The sequence below is a fragment of the Pipistrellus kuhlii genome, unplaced genomic scaffold, assembly GCF_014108245.1.
Source record: "Pipistrellus kuhlii isolate mPipKuh1 unplaced genomic scaffold, mPipKuh1.p scaffold_m20_p_11, whole genome shotgun sequence".
Lineage (NCBI taxonomy): Eukaryota > Metazoa > Chordata > Mammalia > Chiroptera > Vespertilionidae > Pipistrellus > Pipistrellus kuhlii.
Genome location: NW_023425416.1, coordinates 5,888,114 through 5,909,545, shown reverse-complemented (window position 1 = coordinate 5,909,545; position 21,432 = coordinate 5,888,114). Strand labels below are relative to the sequence as shown.

The 21,432-nt window shown below is 43.0% G+C and overlaps 1 long non-coding RNA gene across 2 annotated transcripts in view; it reads left to right on the top strand.

Moving 5' to 3' along the window:
* LOC118715042 overlaps positions 1–18,043 on the top strand; it is a 260,489-nt gene extending 242,446 nt beyond the window's left edge. For both annotated transcript variants that reach the window (XR_006741062.1, XR_006741064.1), the window contains exon 4: positions 17,818–18,043. This is a non-coding gene — a long non-coding RNA (uncharacterized LOC118715042). The remainder of the gene's footprint in view (positions 1–17,817) is intronic.
* Positions 18,044–21,432: the final 3,389 nt, after the last annotated feature.

Sequence of the window (21,432 nt, the reverse complement as noted above, 5' to 3'; positions counted from 1 at the left end):
CACGAATTAACTGATTTATGCAGTTGACTGTGTCTGGACTCAAGATCAGGTGCTTGAAGTTTGGAAAGAACTGCTTTTTATGACAGCCTCAAATCATACACTAGCCTTGGAACTGAGTATGAGCCAACTCTGATTCAATGTGGAGGCAAATATACAATGGACTGAATAAGAGGAGGTGAGTATTATTAGGGACCATCTTAAAGTCTGGCGACCATAGGCACCAACACATTATGGTGGTTAGAGCCTATTTGAAGCAATGTTGGAGAGAGATGGACTCTTGGCAATCAAAGCCTGGGAAGGTCTGGAAGTTTTGAATAATTGGAAGGCCAGGTTGTGAGGCAGTGGGTGGACAATTTGACCTCTCAAGTATATCTAGGCTCTAGCTTGAATCCATTTCCTAGTTATTTCTAAGCTTGAGACCCTCTCTCTAGGATTAAATGGAACATCAGTATATGACTGATTCCTTCAACAAAATATTTATAGAGTACTTACTGTGTGTCAGACACAGTGCTAGACTATATTAGTAAATATGTAACCTAATTAATTAATTATAATTTTTTTCACAAGAAAAATTATAGGATGCCACTAGAACTAAAATTAGACAGGTCGTGCCAGGGAAGTGATATTAAACTGAGAAATGATGAGTAGGAGGGAGTAGTCAGTAGAGGAAACAGCATGTTCAATGTGAACATAATAGTGTATTCTGAATCCTGAACTGTCTGGCCTATACTTAGGGAGTTACCAATAATTGTAATTCACTTCACTCAGTACTTGATTGTTGAGAGAAGTCTTCATCATTTAATATCAAATTATTTTTTCTTTCAGTTCCTGACAAAGACATGCACGTTATCTCCCAGATACCCAAGAAAACTCCAAAGCTAAGTTGTATAGAGTGTCTTGGGATAAGAAAACCTCTCTTACATCTATAGAAAAAAAAAATCTGAAATGAAACAGAAAATATAACAGAGTTTATTGATAAAAGCTGTGTTTGCTCTCAATGTCTGAAATTAAACTGAGCAACTGAAGAACTATTGTAAAGTAGGCACTTAAATTATATGACCATTGCATGATAGCTGTCATTTCACACAGGCAAATCAGTGCCAGGGGTACTCAGCTATAATACATGCATGGATGATCTACTTCATGCTCTGAAATAACCTCAGACATAATAATCATAAATGAACAAAAGCAAAACCATGTAATGGTCCCTTTAAGAGAAAACTGGTACTGTTTAACTAAAAATTACCATCCCAGAAATGACATTCTGTGTTCTGCAGCAAGGAGAGCTTTTTTGTGTGTGTTTTCTTCCCTCCCATTCGGTTACAACAATGAGTCACCTTTCCCTGCAAAGCTAGACATGCAGGCTCACCTCTAGTTGGCTGGGATTTAAAATGAGATGGATAAAAATGTTTAATTTACCGATTTAATTAAACATGAAAGCTTCCCAGGAGGAAAACATGTACCCCAACCTCCACTCCCCACTTTTTAAAATGTCTGTTCCGATCTTCATTCCAGAGGCTACACACAAAAGAGAACTAGTTTTTAGTGATCTGTGTAAAGCATCAGTGTGCCCCAAATCAGAAAGACTATGTAATGAGGACCGGTACAGACAAAGCCCCAGAGTCCCACCCTCTAAAGGAAACTACTTAAACTACTTACATAAAGGCAGTCTCTTGTGCCCACCTGTCGTGGGCCTCCGCCAGGCACAGGGAAGGTGAAGTAGTGGAAACACAAGCTCAGAGGTTTCCTAAGAATATGGTGATTATGTACAATGTACTCCAGGCCTGAATTACCACCTAAGACAACCCCTCTCCCCAGCCCTTTTCTTCCAAACCAGGTCTTGCCAGCCAAGAAACCTGACTCTCATTTTCATAATGCTTCAGGCATGCATAGCAAACAGCAGCTCTTGGGCTCTTATAGTTTAGACAAGACCCTTCCATCTGAGTGGAAAAGTTAGAATTTCATCTCTTTGTCGTTATGAAACTAAGCAGTCAGAAAGAAAACAAGAGGGCAACTCATTCTACGTCTTTCCAAAAATAAAGCAGAGTGAGTAATGAATGTGAGCACATTCTTTGAAAAATATTTCTTTATGAAGCAAATACAGGTATATATTCCAAGATATCCATTGAGTACTCTGGGCATGGATGGACTACCTTATTCTATCGTCTCTTTAGTGTCTGCATATTCAATTTTAATTATGTTTCAAGTTTTGAAGCTCATTTTTCTTTTCTTTCTTTTTTGTTAACCTTCATCCAAGGATATTTCTTTCCATTGATGAGGAGGAGATGGAGGAAGAAGAGAGAGAGAGAAAGAGCGCGCGCGCGCACGAGAGAGAGAGAGAGAGAGAGAGAGAGAGAGAGAGAGAGAGAGCGAGCGATCCAGGGTCAGATCTTGCAATCCAGATTCATGCTCTTGATGGGAAACCAAACCAGCAACCCTGTGGTGTGCAGACCTGATACTCTAACCATTGATTAACACTTGCCAGGGCATAAAGCCCACTTTTCTAAATTTTAATGAAATGTATCCAAATGCAACTCCCATGACTTAGGGCATTGGAGACGGGTGTAAGATGACAATAAACTGAGAGCTGTCATAAAGCTGAGAAGGTGGTGGTGAATGGTAAGCCCCAAATGAACGGATGCACTTTTTTTTAGAAACCAGTGAATCTATTTTCTAAGAAAAAGGGAGACATTTTGACTGTAAGTGGGAGTGTTTTCTATTTCTAGAAAGGGATTCTTTGGTGGCATGTTCAACAGGAAATATTACCTAGCTGAGACTGTTTGTCCAGGAGAGCAGAACTGTCTTTAATTCTGTGCTCTTCACTAGTAGCACTCAACAAATGAGCATTCCAGCAGTGACAAGTGGAGTCCCTTCATTACCCCGGTACCTCTGCATTCAGGGTTGCTGCTTTGAACATGGAGAGTCACAATGGCCAAAGGCAGGCCCTTTAAAGGGACATCTGTCTTTGAGTCTGCTTACATACTTCCTTTATACCACCTGCAAAACAACTTGTATATCTGTGCTGTCAAATTTCTCTAAAATCTTGGAACTTTATTACCAGCTTGTTCATTATTACTTTTACAGATATTTTTATTATTTCTCAGATTCAGTCCCATAGAGAAGACAATGGCAGCCACAAGGCCACTGTGACAGTGTCTCTGCTCAGCACACCTCCCTTCATCAAGCAAGAACCCCCTTTAATCTGGGAAACATTCCTTCCTTAGCTTTTGGTTCTAATGGAGGTTACCAAGTGGTTTAACCCATAAGTAGTTTATATAAGCATGTGACCCAGTTTAGCCAATCACCCCCACCTGTGGTTCGTACCAGAGGGCCCCCAATGTGAGGATCCTCCCTGGAGCTGACACAGATGCACCCGGGTGAATCTGGTGAGGAATCCGGGGAGAATGAGCCTGGAAGCTGCCACGAAACCTGCCTCTGTCCATGGAGGAAGCTGACTGAGGAAATGGAGCCCAGAAAAGAGATCAAATCAAGAGAAGAAGGGTGTAGGTTTTGCGTCCTGGGCATTCAGTTCTTCCTTCAAACCTGAGCCACTCAAGATTCTTCCCGAGGATGACCTTCTTTTAGTCCTTTGGTAGTTCAGGTCGGGTTTCTGCCACTCCCCCACCAAGGCAGGTGCTAACTGCGTGGGGAAGCAACCACCCCAGTGGCCTGCACTAAGGAATGCCTCCTGGAAGCGAGTAAATTAAAAGGCAGTGTTGTTGTTTTTTGTTTGTTTTCTTTTTTAACAAATGAACTTTAGAAAGCAGAAGAGGGCATTTTAAATTGATGACTGTCTGCATTTTGGTGTTAGAATTAACACTAATGGTAACATTGTGTCATGTTTTTCAGATTGTACTGAAATGTCAGTGGACCTGACAGTTGAATCAGTTAAAGGGATTTAATCGGTTGAAGTGATTGCAAATATAGATGAATGAGATTCAATAGAAATAAATGAGTCACATATATAATTTTAAATTTTCTAGTAGTCACATTTTAAAAACTAAAATGAAACAAGTGAATTTAGTCTTAATATTCTGTTTTTATTTAATCCATTTAATCCAATATATTAAAAACATAAAATTTTATCATATACTTAACATAAAATCATTCATGGAATATTTTAACACTCTTTTATTTTTGTACTGTCTTCCAATCCAGTTTGCGTTTTACAATTTCAGTACATTTTAGTTTGGACTAGCCACCAATTCCGGTGTTCAGTAGCCACATGTGGCAGTGGCTGCTATATTGGACACCACACTCATATTCTCTGATTTGAATTCTTGTCCCATCATTAACTAACTAGGGAACCCTATCTGATTTATTTTAGCCTCAGTTTCCTCATCTGTAATAAGGGGATGATAATAACCCATTCATCATAGAGTGGATAAAGATATAGATAAGAATGCCCTAGCCAGTTTCCTTCAGTGGTTAAAGCATCAGCCCTCACACTGAAGGGTCACAGATTCAGTTTTGATCAAGGGCACATACCTCAGTTGCACATACCTTAGGGCGGGTGCAGAAGGCAACCAATCTCTCACATCAGATGTTTCTCTCTCTTTCTGTCTCTCCCCATTCCTACCATTCCCTATTAAAACAAACAAACAAACAAACAAACAAACAAAAAACAGTGGGAAAAATATCCGAGGCTAAGGATTAACAACAACAACAACAACAACAACAACAACAAAAGATATAAATAAGTGGACTGGTTGAATTTCCTGACCACACTGAGCTGTATTCCAATAGGGAGCATAGACAACTTACTGTGATGAATATAGAGAAACAGAATAATGGCCAATTGTGCTAAATGTAATGGGTTATTGAGATGCAGGGGGTAGAGAGAGAGGAGCTGCTTAGAGAGGGTTAGCAAGGTGGGCCTCCCTAAAAGGTGATCAGTAGCCACCTGTTAGCTCAACAATGAGACAGAGCCAATCACATCACCATCCAAAGTGGGAGGGCAGGAGCTCTGTTCAGCAAACCTCAATACTGTGCTGTAACCCGTAAGCCAGCAGCAGCACCAGGTCCTCTCTAAGTGTCAGTGTGATGAGGTGCCGGGGACAGCTAGTCAGAGTCTTGCATGCTCTTCTCAGGCCGCCCTGCACCTGTTCAACCCCCCTCAAGAGAAAAGTCAACTGCTTTTGACAGAAAGAGATGCAGGCCTTGGTGGCATGAAAAACTCAGAGCGAGGTAATTTCAGGCAATGTGGAGTTGGAAGAGGCCGGTACAGGTGCCCTGGGGCCCTGACATCTTCCCTAGCACTCAGGCTTCAGGACGGCCATGAGCTTGTGAGGTCCTGCAGAGACACTCTCTGGGCGGAGCACCTCAGCTTGCTGCTGCCAAGTACCAAATGGTCCTGGCTCAGTGCTGGGCCGCTGCTGGCTGTCTTGTTTTTATTCTCTCTGCCTGTCTCTATGAAAGCAAATTGTCTCCCCAGGCTATTATGACATGTCTCAAGCAGCTGGCCTGGCAGCCTCCAGAGTGAATTGGATTTGCCAAGTAGGTAAGAAAGCTTCAGGGGTCCTCAAACTTTTTAAAGTGGGGGCCAGATCACGGCCCCTCAGAGAGCTGGAGGGCCAGACTATATGAACTACTAATTCCTACTGTAACACCTCGGCTGCGCTCACTGCCTAAAAAACCTGGCGGGCCGGATCAGACTCCTCTGCGGGCCGCATGTGGCCCACGGGCCGTAGTTTGAAGACGCCTGCATGGGTGAGCAGCTTCTCGCATCATTAACAAGGTTCCAAAAGGGTTCATGCCAAGCCTTTGCTCAGAGCCTTAAATACACCAAAAACTCCAAGAGAAAGTTACTACTACCTACACTTTGCAGTAAAGGAAACAGACTCAGAAAGCTTAAGTCACCTCCTCAAAGCCACACAGCAATAAATGGTGACTCCAAACTGATATTACTGCTACTTTGTGCTGAATGGGAAAAGTTTAAGCTGGAGAGAAAACTGGGTACAGAGTGACTCTTTCACAAGTAAGAAAGTCAAGCAAGGGAAGAACTTGAACTTGATTCTACCCAGACACTAACTTCACACGCCTCAGTCATAGTGCATTGTTCCCAATTCTACTCAAAGACAACAGATAATGCGTGGAAAAGACGCACTTGAAGGGCATAGAGAGTGCATCATGGTAACAAAATCCAGAGAAAGGGAAGGAAGAATATGGGTCAGCACTGCAAAGCCAGGTGCTGAATTCACTAATACATGCCTTTAGGAGTTTTTAGAAGCACAGGATCATAAGACTGCGACCAAAAATCAAACAAGAAATAGAAAATAAAAACAGATTGCATTATTCATCCTCAAAAGATCACACTTCCCACCTGCAGCAGTAACTGGAGTTTAAATTGGTTGCATCATATGCATACATACAGCCATGGAAGCCTTGATCCCTACCCTTTCTACCCCACCCACCCCAGATACTCAGCCTGCTTCCTTATCAGATTCCATGCTTTCTTTTTCCTTATCTCCTTGGCTATTAAGGTCTCCCAGTCACATTTGTCAATGCTTGTCTCTCCCCCTGCTCAATACTGTGTCTTTCTTTTTTTTTTTTTTTTTAAATACGTTTTATTGATTTTGTACAGAGAGAAAGGGAGAGAGATAGAGAGTCAGAAACATCGATGAGAGAGAGTCATCGATCAGCTGCCTCTTGCACACCCCCTACTGGGGATATGCCCGCAACCAAGGTACATGCCCTTGACGGGAATCAAACCCGGGACCTTCCAGTCCCCAAGCCGACGCTCTATCCATTGAGCCAAACCGGTTTCAGCAATACTGTGTCTTTCTGGGACATCATATAACAGTGTCTTTGTTCCATGATGTTGTGTAACAGATGAACCCAAAATTAAGTGGCTTAAAACACATTTCTTTCCTCACAATTTTTTTTTTTTTTTTTTTTGAGTTTGGTTACCTGAAACAGTTTCATAGTGTGTGCTATTTCAGGGTCTTTCACAGGCTACAATCAAGGCACCTGGGGAAGCCAGGGCTGGATCTGCCGCCCAGCTCAGGGGCTAGTTGCAGGCTGCAGTTCCCAGAGGTGGCTGGATGGAGGCCTTCAATCATCATTGGCCAATCACTGGAGGCAGCTCTCGGTTCCTTGCTATGTGAGCCCACCATAGGGAGCCTCATGAGAGCAAGTGAGAGAGTGATAGCAGGAAAGAAGTCACAACCTTCTGTAACCTCGTCATGGATATAACATCATAGAGCATTTTCTATATTCCTTTTGGTAGAAGGAAGTACCAGATCCAGCCTACACTCCAGGGGAGAGGATTGCATAGGGGTACGATTACCAGGAGGTCTAGCATGGTGGTCATGATAGAAACCTGCCATCACAAAAATCATGTGCAATGTCTCTATTTGGTACCATACCTGATAAGTCACATGTCTGGTAAGTGATGGCCATGTTGGCATTACATTCTCCGGCTCTCCTACCTGTCCCACTGCCCTTGTGTTCACCTCAACAGGATGGAACCATTATTGTGGCATTGGACATGAGTAAAGTTAAATATCCATTACACATCTCACACACACACACACACACACACACACACACACACACACACTTTTTTTTTTATATTAGAAGTCAGAGTAATCTTTCTAAAACCCAAATCTGATCTTGTCACATCCAGCCCAAAACATTGCAATGGGTCCCCAACATCCTTAACATGTCCTTGTCTTGGCTTGGAAGGCCCTGCATGTTAGACCCAGATTTACCCCTCCAATCTCATTTCTCTCCTTTTATGTTTTAGCCATAGTTACTGTCTTTAGTTCTGTAAACATTCCATTTTCTGTCTCCCACTTTCTAGGCATTTACCAAATATACTCCCTTACTTCAAGCCCTTGTACTTCAAGGAAAGGGGGAGTCCCTTCTCTTATCTATAGCAATCATGAGGGCAGAGATCACACCTAGACTTTTATCATCCCATCTTTGGTACTCTGCATAGCGCATGGTGGCCGATGATTGCCACGGGGAAGACTGTACCTATGCAAGATAGTGGCAGAGGTGTAGTTTGCCCTGACATCACCCCATAGGCAGAGGGGCTGTGGCACTTGCTAGGTATAGGATGTGCTTTGCAACATCTGCCTCCTGGACCCTACCTCATCCCTGATGCCCTCAAAAAGTGGTGACACCATAGCTTCAGGGTACTGTGTTTGTAGGACAACAAAATGCATCAAGAAGCATTTAGATAAAGTGTTTTTTATGAGAGTTCCTGGCATGTGTTTTTGAGTGAATGAATGACTTAAGAGATCCAAATGTACCTATAAATCTTGCAAATGACATTAGCCAGCATTCATTAAATACTTATGTCAAGCACAGTGCTAAGTGGTTCACATGTGGTCATATCTCATTTAATGTTTACAACAACACTGTGAGTAGATGTAGTTATTCCTGTTTCATGGATGAATTTAAATAAGGTTCCTGAAGGCACAGTTACTTGTCCATAGCTGTACTGATAATAAGTAAGTTGTTTTGGGACAAAATAATTGCAATGACAGCTACTGGTAACTAAGCCTTTTCTATAGGCAACCATTGACCAGTACTTGACTTGGGTTCTCTCACTTACTGCTCCTACCATCCCCTTATAATGGACACTATCATTAGCCCTAAATTAAAGAGGAAGAAACTAGGGTGTAGGAAATGAAGAATTCTCTCCCTGGTTACACAGCTGGAACAAGGCAGCACTGGGATTTACTTTTTCAGTGAATACTTAATTACAGTGATATCTTAACAAAGAATTTTCTTTCCAAATATGCAATATATCAGTGAGTATATTAAAATGATAAGCTGATAACAATAGCCAAGGTTAGCCTTTTTCTTCCCTTAAGAAAAAAGACTGATGTAAATATTCAGGAGACTTGACATCATTACTAAATATATCTTACAGTGAGTTTTAGGTCTACTTGATAGAGACCTAAATTAATGGGGATTAATTTATAGTCAGATATTAATATGTTATTCATCTGAATGTATTCAAGCAAAGAAAAATCTCTATATATAAAAGGCTAATATATGCTAAGTGCCCATCCAACTGGTAGCTATGATGTGCACTGACTACCAAGAGGCAGATGGTCAATATAGGAGCAGCGGAGCTGCAGTGACTTGGCAGCGGCAGTTCTTAGGTGATGCACCCCAAAACCAGAGAGGAAGCCCGATTCCTTTCAGTGCTATGTGATTCCACCTTTAGCCATGGGTTATGTTGTTGCTGGGGCACTGTTGGCCCTGAATCTGGTTTACTGCACACTTGTCTTTGTGTTCCACACCCTGTGCGACAGCAATTTTGCAGACTGCCCTCTGGCATTCAGGACCCCTCAGGAGATGTCAGAGAGCTGGTTTCAGCCCAATCCCTGTAGGTCAGGCTGAGGACCAAGTGCTTGATGTAAGTATTTAATGAATGCTGGCTAATGTCATTTGCAAGACTGATGGGTATATTTGGATCTCTTAAGTCATTCATTCACTCAAAAACACATGCCAGGAAATCTCAAAAAAAACAAACAAAAACAACACTTGATCTAAATGTCTCTTGATGCATTTTGTTGCCCTACAAACACAGTGACCTGAAGCTATGGTGTCACCCACCTGCCAGGGGGACCGTGCTCACTCCACAGATGCCCTTAGAGCCATGGCACCACCCCAGGTGTGGTGAGCCAGGAAGGTTGGCTCTAGGGGTGTCCAGCCTGTCTCGCCCAGTCCTCTCCACCAGCCACCTTCTAATTAATTTCCTTTCAATGTGCACAAATCTGTGCACTGGATCACTAGTATGTTAATAAGCAAGGATATTAAAAGGTTTTTACTTCCTGCTGCCCTGAAAACAATTACTAAAATGTAATTCAGAGTTTTATTTCTCCAACCTGGCTTCTCACTTGCACCCTGAAGGTGATGGCACAAACATTAACTATTCAGCAGCTCCTGGCTTTCTAGTGCTATGTCTCCCCATCCCAGCACTGGGATTTGAAGCCAGGCCTGCTTGGTGCCCAAGAGTATGCTGTTATAACCACATGAACCAAATACCCAGGCCACTGTACAAACCATAAAACATGGGGAAAATGTGTCCCTCAAACACCAAGATGTTTGAACGCTTTTGGGTGCTTGTACAAGAAAAGGCCACAGACTCTCTGTTTTCCAGAAATAATTATAAGTAACTCTCCTCTGAGTCCTTGCTGGGTAACTTATCAGTGGGGGTGGAGGGTGGTGGTGTCCCTTCAGCCTTCATGGCAGATTGAGATCATCAGAATTAGCTGGAAGGTCCCTATGGTACATAGTTGCAGGGGCCTCACAGACCTGTGGACTGAGAATCTACAGGCCTGGACTTAGGAACCTGATTCCAGAAGCACCTCAGAAATTCTGATGGCCAGACAAATCAAACTTTCCCCCAGCCCCTGTTCCCCAGAAGTACTCACCCTCAAGGCCCCCAAATGTGCCTCCTCCCTCTTTATGAACTCAGTAGGAAGAGCTCTGCCTGCTGGCAATTAGGAATAAGTAAGTTTAACCTGAAGACCAGCAGAAGGACTTCCATTTTCTAGGAGAGTTTTACCATTTACTGACCTGTGGCTGGGCTTTGACCAAAACACATATTCTTTTCTGGACACCACTTATAAACTCCTTTTTCTAACATCTACAATAATAAATGCGTAATATGCTAATTAGACTAGACAGCCAAATGACTTCTGGAAGTCATTCTGGGCATCCTTCAGGACAAAGCCATGGCAGCAGGGGTTGAGGCAAAGGTGGTCAGGGGCAACCAGGCAGGTAGGATAAGTGGTTAGGGGTTATCAAGCAGGCAGGGAGGCGAGCGGTTAGGAGCCAGTAGTCTCAGATTGAGAGAGGAATGTCCAACTACCAGTTTAGGTCCAATCCCACATGGGATTGGGCAGTCAGAGGTCCCCCAAGGGGTCCCAGATTGTGAGAGGATATAGGCCTGGCTGAGGAACTGCCTCTCCCCCTACCATACACAAATTTCATGCACCAGACCTCTAGTTAAATATTAGATGACGATGATGATGATGATATCTGTAGCCATCTATGGGACACCTACTAAGCACTATACAAAGATTATTTGTAATCTCTGCAAAACTGTGGTTTATACTTCCCAATTTGCAAATAAGGAAACTAAGGCTCAGCGACCTTAATTCATTTGTCAAAAAGTGTCCACCCAACAAATGGCAGAAACAGGCTGTGGATCCAGATGATTTTAACTCCAGAACCCAGGTTCCTTCTAGTTCCCACCACCTGTGTCATCTTGGGCAAGTACTTTACCTCTTAATTTCTTTACCTGCACAAAGAAGGAAACAAAATACCCAACTCAGCAGTGTTGCTTAGATGAAAAGAAAGAATCCATGTAAAACTCTTGGCACAGAACATCAGGTGCTCCCGCAGTAGTTCAGTATACCAGTTTCTCAGACCCTTTATGAAAGCACTGCTCCCTCAAAATGAAAGGTGGTAAACATTTTCGCTGGCACTGCGACTGCCTACCGCCCTAAGAGTCTCCAAATCTACCGGCTCTTGGACTCTGAGAAGCCCCACAGCACAATCTAGTGTCACTTGACCCCCTAACATGTTTATTTAAATCACTTGATTCCCACCCAATATTTTCTTCCTACCAAGAAGGAAGGGGCCTGGTCCTCCCGATTGGAAGAGAGCTGCTCTAATAATCTCTCATTCTGCCCCAGGAAAGGCCCTGCTGGAGGACAGGCAGTGGGAAGCTCTGGCTTTGATACCGGCTGCTAATCCCTGGCCCAGCTTGACACTGTCTCTTAGCAACGTGTCCTTTCCCCTTTCATTCTGTGCCTCTGAGGACACTTCCTCTCCTCTGGTTTCTCCTCAGCTGGGCTCAGGGCCCCTTAAGCCTCATTTACACAGAGAAGCAGGAGCTGAAGGCCCCGTGCGCATATTTATGTTAATAGCGCTGAGGGGAGAACTGCCAGTTCTGGGGGCTGCTTTCCAAACACCACATAAATCAAGTCAGGAAAAAAGTCAGTATGTTCACAGAGACGCCGCCAGAGCAGAGCAGCAGGTCTTGGCAATGCATCATCCCCCTCCTTGCCAGCCCCCCTCAGCCCACCCCCCCCCACCCCCAGGCCGCCTTCTGCACCGCCTCAATCCTCGGAAAGAGGGGATGAAGGACTTCACGGAGGTGGAAGATTCCAAATCAGAAGGGACCTTTGAGATTATCTAAGCTAAATCATATGGAAGCTTCTAGTAAATACCTGTCTGGGGCCTTTCCTCAGCAGAGATTCTGGTGCTGTTGTGAGGAGGCGGACACAGGAAGACTGTAAAGCACTCCAGGTGATGTCAGCGAGGCTGAAGTGCTGACAGCCACAGCCCCACGCAAGGCAGGACGGGAGGAGACCCCTGATTCTGCAGGGGCAGGGCGCTAGTGCTACCTGAGGGCACGAAGGCAGCTTTCCCTGCCGCAGAGCCACAGCACACCCCGGCCGCTTTCTGCACTGGCTCTCACCGCCCCTCACCCCCCGGCTCAGCCGGGACCACTGAATCGTATCTTTGGTGGAACTTAGCACGCCAAAGATGTTGAAAAAGCCTGGGCCGTTTTGACATGCGTCCCAGTCTATGAACACCACTAGCCTGGTGGAAGGCCGCCCCACAGGGAGCTAGGAAACCTGGGGTTCAAATCTGGGGTCCATCACGTATGCACTGTGGTTGTTTGGACAAGTACTGTGACCTGAGCCTCAGATACTTCGTCCACAAAAAGGGACCCAGTTACGAACTCTCCCTCCTTCACGTGTGAGGTTCAAGTCACTTCTCTGTGGGAGTCCAGGCTGAGCTTCCCCACGTGTCCCTCTCAGACACACTGACCCCGGAGCACCCCGAACTTCTCCTTTATAACACCGACCATCCCGTAATAGGTTTAATAGGTGGGTTTTGAGAGACCAAATACATAATTGATAATGATTAACTATATGTGGAATGATTCCAGTGTCTGCCATCAGCATTTAAGTTTCATGAGAAAGGACTGATCTGTCCTTTTTACTGCTGCAGCCACAGTGCCCATATGCACCTAACAGTCAAAGACTTTGCAGAACAAACAAGCAGCTATGTGACAAATGACTGATAGTTATGAAGCATCTGGCATGTAGTAAACATGCATCAAATATTGGCTGTTATAAATGTTGACATAAGAACCATGCAAACCTGTAAAGAAATTTTTATGAGTTTATTTGAGCCAATCTGACAGTTGTCAGGAAGCAAAAACCTCAATGGATTAAGAAAATGTCCCTGACAATGACAGTTTAGCAGTTTATTTTAGACACTAGAGGCCCAGTGCACAAATTCGTGCACCACTAGGGTCCTTTGGCCTGGCCTGCAGGATCAGGCCGAAACCAGCTCTCTGACACCCCCCAAGGGATCCCAGATTTCAAGAGGGTGCAGGCCAACCTGAGGGACTTGACTGGTGTATGATAGGTGCCAGGGAGGGATGCAGGAGGTTGGTCAGCCGGGGAGGGGCCGTGGAAGGGCTCCAGGGCATGTCCGGCCCATCTCAGTCAGTCCTGATTGGCTGGACCCCAGCAACAAGCTAGCCTACCGGTCAGAGCACCTGCCCCCTGGTGGTTAGTGCACATCGTAGTCAGTAGTTGAGAGGCCTTAGCATATTATGCTTTGATTGGTTGAACAGATGACTGAAAAACCGGACACTTAGCATATTAGGCTTCTATTATATAGGATTAGAATCAAATGAAGAGCCATAAGGAGGATTACATGGACTCTGCTGGTGGTAAATTAAGGGGGTGAGAGAATGCAGAGCAGGGAAGTCTCTGGGATTGGATAAAAGTAAAACGGAGAGGCACTAATTCTTTTACACTGGTGGGTACAAGAGTTACTAATTCACAGTTCAGCACACAGAGATGGTGTTCGGGGAACAAGGTAACAATGAGGGCTCTGTGGTCTCTGCTCTGGTGCTGTGGTTGTGCCCTGAGGAATCCGGAAAATAGAAATTATCCTGACATTCCAAAGGTCTGTTGCCTTAGATGCAGAAAGACAACAGACAGGCTCACTTAAGCTAAAGAGTGGCCATTGTCAAGGAAGCTACAGGCCTAGGACTTAACTACTTGCTATGACCTGCTTTTAATTAGGAATTATGTTCAGACCATCCTATGCAGTTGCTTTCAGTTTGTAAGGTTTCATACTGGGTTGAGGGAAGCTAGGAAAAAGTGGCAGGCTGCCTTTGCCCACAAACATATGCTGGAAACCCAACTGGTTCTTCCATACTCCCAGCCTCCACTGATGCAATCCATGTGCACAGACACACACATTTTCAGACTATAATGAGTATTCACATGGTGTTCCTTGGTTCTCTCTTGAGAATGTTTTAGACCATAACCTCTTTGAGGGCAGTAACTATAGCTTTGGCTCCCACAGTAGCTAGTGACAGGTTTGTGGAAGCAACATTCATTGTCTTGATCCCAGAACCAGTCAAACATACACATGATGGGGCCAAATCCAGGTGATAATATCTGGATTTCCTCACTGGCCACCATGCTGTGATATGGGGGGAAGTTGGCAACTGGTGGGGCTCAGAGTGGTGGTGAAATTCACATTCTTGGGGAAGGGAATTCAGAACAAGTCTAGGGGTAGATGTTTCTGGGAATGATTCTGGATGATGCCTTCCTTCTCTACATTAGCATAGACATCAAGAGCTTTTCAAATTTTCTAATAGCTTTCATTTACTAGTAGTTAGAAGTTACTGTGCCTTGGATGCTACATCATGTACTTTACAGACATAATCTCATTTAATTCCTTTTACTCTGAGCATTCCTAATCAGCATTGTCAGTATCCTACAGAAAAGAAAACTGAGGCTGGGATTAATTTGCTAAAGATCACAAACACCAGCACAAGAAAAGACTAGCACTGGCAGCAGCCCAACCAGATGATTCTACGGCCTTAATTCATTCAACAAATATGTATTGAGCACTAATATGTGTCATGTTTGTTTTCTAGTGGCAAAGAATATATTACAAAAGTCCATGCTTTGTAAATGTAGGTGCTGTTAGGAGGAGACAAACCATAAATAACAATTCTAAACACTAAGTAAATCATGTGATTTGCTAGGAAGTGATAGTGAGAAAAACAGGGCAATGCCAAAAGGATGGGGTATGGGCTGGAACTATGTAAGGGCAGGGGGAAGAGTCTGTGATACAGGTTTTCAGTTTTACATAGGTGATCAGGAAGACCTCAGTGATTAAGTCACATGGGGAAAGAAGGAAAGACTTTAAGAAGGTCTAAATTATACTATGTTCATTCTGCTTCCCTAACACGAATGAATAAGTTAGTACAACCACTACCAATTAAGTACCTGCTATGGGTCACTATATCCACAAATGCCCACTGAATTTCTTTAATGACTCTATCACAATAGCAACTTTGTTTTTCAAATGAGGAAACTGAGGCCCAGAAAGGATAAGAATATTGTTCAAAATTATTCAGTTAATAAATGATGGGGCTGGGATTTCAGCTTGACTCCTTGAACTCCAAATCCCCTGCTCTCTGACCACCACCATGCTGATGAGTAGTGGGGAACTTGGGGGCTTGGGCAGGGAGGCACAGCATTGAGTGCCCCCCTGGTCACTCCCTCAGGGGCAAGGCTGCTCTCCTGCTGGGGTTGGGTGTTCACAACTGGAGGTGACACAATTGACCAATGGTGTTCCCTCCATGTAGCAGCTCCCTCGAATGTCCTTCTGTTTCCACACATGATTTTGAAATCTAATTCTTTAATAGTTAGAGCAAACAGATGTGGAGAAGCAATTCCTGAAGAGATAAACCACTGGCAAATGTCATAACACACGTGGTTTCTGGAAGCTTCCCTGGGGCTGCTTTTTCACATAGGAAAGTGGCACCCCAGCCACTAGAGGTAAGAGGCTAAGCATCTTTCCAGGGTGCTTCTGAAGGAACCATTCATAGACTTGACAGTCTTGTTCTTGACTTGGCAAGTGTGGCTTTCATGAATGATCTCCCCCAAGTATTACCTAATCTCCTCACACTGCAGTTTCTCTTTCCAGTGGAGATTAGGATCTCAGTGGTCTAAGAGGACATTACTTGCACAATACAGATTTCTCCAGCCTGTAATATATTTGTCTATTAAGGGCAACAATGCAGTCATGTCAAATGGCATCCACTGAGAAGTCTGTGAGCGAAAGAAGTGGGTCTCTTAAAAGGCATGAATGTAAAATGACTGATGTGTAAGTACTTGGAAAAGTTAGGAGCATCAAGGAAATAGACTTTGGAGATAATAAGGAAGAAGAGGAAGAATCTTTTTTCTGCTCAGTCCAGAGTTTTACATCCTTAGTCTACCCTTTGATCCCAAGCCAATCCCAAAGCATAGATTCTGCCCTTTGTACCCACTGTACATACATATATTGAATATTTATATATAACAATGGCAACTAGTATTCATTAACATTTTTATGTTCTGAAAGTGCTGACTTGTTCAATCTCATTCCAGTGACAAAACAATCCAGTTAATGGACTGTGGTGATTTAAACCCTGTTTTCCAAATGAGAAAACTGAGGCAATAGAAGTTCAATGACTTTCCAAGGTCAGAAATGGTGAATGACAAGAGTATAACTCAAGCCCAGGTGCCCTGAGCCAAATTCTTGTTTCTATCGTGACAAGGGATGAATGTTTAGTACCAGATTCATTCAGAAGACTAACAGTATGATCACATCTACCTGTCTCTGTTTATTCAGGGTCCTTTCTCTGCCTCTCTGTCTCTCTCTCTTCCTCCTTTCCCCCTTTTCTCTCTTTATCTCAACTTAGATTATTTCAGGATGAAATGTGCGGAGAAGCTTCATTGCAAGGTGGCTTGATGCAGGCGTTCTGGATGTCTGGGGACCTAGTGTGGGTTCTTGGCTTCACACAGAAAGAATTCCAAGATGAGACAACACAGAGTCTAAAATGAAAATGAGTTATTAGTGAAGAAGTGGGACAGAGAGTATGCTATACCATAGACCAAGCAGCCCCCTTTTAGTGACACTTTCTTCCTTTATTGAGGTTCCTTTAATCAGGGGTAAGGCATTTGATAAGGGGAAGGAATGTTCAGGATTTTTCTAGTAAGTAAATAGTAGAGATTTCTTGGAAGAGCTCCATTGGCCATTTTGTGTCCTTATGTGGGCTTTCTGTTTGTGGGGTGTGGGGTGTGTTTTTCAGCATGCTTGTGTATTTCAGTGTGCACATAATGAGCCTGGGGTTACCATAAAGTGAAATTGGTCACCCATGTTGGATAGAGCTGGTCCCTGTGGGTTTTAAGCCAGAAATCTGGGGGATGGGATGGTCTTACTTCCTTGCTGACAGTTCCTGTAGTATCAATCACAGCTGTTTCACCACATACACTATCTCAGTCTCATCTACAATGTGATTCTGTGTCAGAGACTCTAAGAGAGACACTGTAATGAGAACTTAGTGGGTTACTCTGGGCTCTGAGTTGGTTGCATGTACTGGTACCTCACAGAAGGTAAAATTCTCACTCAGAGCAGCATCCAAGAAGGCCTTCCATGACCCTGTGGGCCCACACAGAGCGAGAGATGATCCAGGTCATGCAGAGTCAAGGCCAACCCTTCATCCCCCAAGGCTCTTCCTGGAGACTTCATCACATTCATCACACTGTGATGTGTTTTTCTGTCCAATATCCATCTCCCCCTGACTGAGCTATGTGCGGAATAAGGACCAAGAGGACTATGTCTGCCTTGCTAACTATGATCCCTTTGGTTCACAGCAGTCCCAGGCACCTGGTAAGCACTCACAAATATGTGGAAATGAATAAAAAAATGAAGAACTGATGGAATAACAATAGCCTAATGTATTTTCCCCAGGAACACTGCGCTTTGAAAGACTATTCTAATCAAGGATGCATCTTACTTCATTAGAATTCACAAGGAAGGAGTTCCACATGGAAGACCCGGTCTGGAGTAAGTGTGGTAAGTGCATTCCAGCTTTTCTCAAATGATACCCCAGCATATGCCTTGACATTCAATCAGTCTCATCACCAAAATCAAAAGTGGCTGGACCTCAAAGAATGGGAATTTTGAGGAAGCTGAGGAGAAAAAGCAGCTGGGGTGTGATTTCATTTCACCCAAATCTCCTGTGAGCCTCTGGTTACTCTCTCCTGAATGATAGGCATACGTAAAGCAGTCTTTAGTCACAGCCTATAAGGCAGAGTTCTTGTAGGACAAAAAAAAAAAAAAAAAAAAATCCGAATCAACTGCTGGCCCTGCTGGGTCCATCTGTTATTGGAATTAAGTCCTTCTTTTCATTTTATTCAAACTGAAGAAACTTTCTGGCAAGGTGTCAGGTTTCAAACAGAAATGTCAGCCAAGGGCTCATGAGGCCAAGGTCTGAGCACACTTGAATCAATTCATGCTTTGGGTAAGAATTCACTTAGAATTTAGTGGTCTGGTGGGTCCATTTGTTAAATGCTCCTCATTTGCAAGTGCTGGGCTAAATCTTGCAAAAAGCTGGGTATAAAGTCAACATCAGAGGCCCATGTGACTTCTACCCAATGTGAGGGGATAGCAGTAAGTGGGTGTGCAGGGTGTGATAGCAGTAAATGGATGTGATCTTCTTCCCCAGCATAAGAGCAGAAAAGAACTAAGCTCTAATTTAAACCTTGCTCTATGTATGAATCAGTCAAAACTAACCATACTGATAATAACAACAAGAACAACAACCTTTAATGAATACTTAATATATGCCAGGCTCTGTGCTATGCACCCTACATTTACTGATCAATTAATCCTCTTGATAATTATACAAAGTGGATTTTATTATTTGTTCTCTTTTATTACTGCAAATATTAATACTAGTAAAACAGAGAAAGTGAGCTTCAGAAACATGCTAGCTTAAAATAAAATATTCCTCACTGAGGATATGTTTTATTGATTTTAGAGAGAGAGAGAGTGAGAGAAAGAAAGAGAGAGAAATATTTTTGTGAGCGAGAACCATCAATTGGTTGCTTCCCATGTGCACCCTGACTGGGAATTCACAAAACCTTTTGGTGAATGGGATGATGCTCCAATGAAATGAGGCATCCAGCCAGAGCTGCACCACTATTTAAGCCACCAAAGACCAGCATTTGAACAATTTGCCTCCAGAACATCTGCTCTTAATGCTTGTCAGGAACTGAATGGGTAATGAGCCCACATGCAGGAATATAAATAAGCTCACTGCAGGTGTAGTTGAAATATCACAACCCGTAGAGCACTTTTCAGAATTTAGACTCCATTTTGGTGGCAAAGATATATAAGTCTGATAGAAGAACTTGATTTTTTTCCTCCTAGCTCTCATCTATAAAGAAAAAGCACTAAGATAATTAACTGGAAAATCCAGTCTCCAAGCCCTTGTACCTTATACCAGTACAGTGGACTGGCCAAGATTCCTCGTCAGCCTGTGGGATGCTGAAGATTTATTTAAATCTCTTCTTTTGCAGTCTTAGCATTTGGGTGAAGACACACCTGGGATTGTCTAGGTTTCGGACAGCCTTGAGATCAGCATAAAAAGCAACTCAGCAGTAAGAAGCAGCCCTGATGAGGGTTGGCAGGCCTCAGCCACCCACTAAGTGATTTACGACTATACACATGCTCTTCGCAGCAGGCTGACTCAAACCCAAACCTAATCAACAGATATATGAAAAGATGCCCAACTCCAGGAATAGGGATGAAAATGCAAATTAAATGACATTTTTCACATATTAATTTGTCAAAAATTTCTAACTTGGATAATATTAATCATAGCAACAATAAGGAGAAACAGGTATTTTCTGCTGATGAAAATATGCATTGGAACAGTCATTTTGGAAGTATTAAAAATGGACACCCCCTGTGAGCCAGCAATTCCTTTTGGGTATCTACCATTAAGAAATGTTTATACATATTCATGAGAATGTTTATTGCACCATCATTTTGCTGTCAAAAAACTAGAGATAGCTGAAATGTTATACATCCATACCATGGAATGTTACACTGGTAGCTCATAAAAAAGTAGCTATGCGCTGATAATAAAAATGCTTCAGGTAAAAACCCAAACATGTTATTAACACCCCCCTCACCCTGATACATACACACAATGTATAGAAAGAAATGGAAAAACATAAACTCAGAAGTGAGATTAGCTCTGGGGAAGCTCCAGGGATGACCCAGTGGTCATGTGTACCACCGGACATTCATTCACTCAGCAAGTATTGTCTACAGTGTTTTCCAAAGTGTGGTATGCGTACCCCCAGGGATATGGGAAGAGTTTGGTGGGGGTACGCGTTGCACCAGAGTTTGGTGGGGATATGCACTGCACCGTGCCTAACTGCGCCTAATTCTACGTTCTCATGAGTATGAGGGGTACTCAGCATTACAAAAATTATAGAAGGGGTAAACATATGTCAAAAGTTTGGGAAACACTGGTAGAACATTCTGTGCCAGGCACTGATGCTGCTTTGTGATCAAGAAAACAGACAAATGTCCTTGGAGCCATGATTGTTTTGTTAAGTATGTTTATAGAATAAGAATGTACTTACATATAATTTGTGTAATTATAAAAGCAAATTTCAAAACACATTTTAATATTAATAAAACAGAAAGTGACTATTTACTTTGACTTCTGAGAATCCTTGCAAACAGACCCAACCATAAATCACTGCTATGGCTGCCGTAATCCCTAAAGGGTTCCCGTTGGATGGTTGGCACAGACAGAGGTGCAGTGACAGCCCTGCACAGCACAGACTCGCACAGAGGCTGTCCCTTCCTTCCATTAACATTTCTTGGGAGCATCATTAGGCACAAAGTATGAGTTAATCCCCACCAATTACACATATATTCACAAAAAGACATACATGGGAATAGTTTTAGCATCACTATTAAGAGCAAATGAAAACCACCTAAATGTGCTATACTCACACAAAAGAATACTGTATGGCAATAAAAATCAATGTATTAAAACCATATGCAACAATGTTGATGAATCTCTCCTGCATAATTCCATTTCTATGACATTCAATGACAGGCACATACAACATACCACACTAGAAGGCAGGGTAACTACTACTCTTGGCCGGTAGCAGTAAACAGGGTGCATTGTGGAGACTTTGGGGAGTGCCAGAGTCTATGAGCCAGTTAAGGGAATGGTTAGTTTATAAAAACTTGTTGAGTTTTACAGTTATGGTTTGTAACTTCTTTGTACATGTATTTTACTTTCTTCGATAGTTTACAAAAAAAAAATTAAAACATAAAACCCTAAAATCTAATCTGTGTTTTTTGAATCTCATATTTGGCAAGATGAGAAGTCACATGCCTTCTCTGAATTTCAATTTTAGCATTATAAAATGGGAGTGAGGTTTGCTGGCTCATCTGTAAGGGCCCTTCTAGCTGTAAGGTTCTGTGTATTATGTCTTCCATTCCAATTTCTGAAGCAATGGAAAAAAATTGAGAATGAGCCTTGGGTCA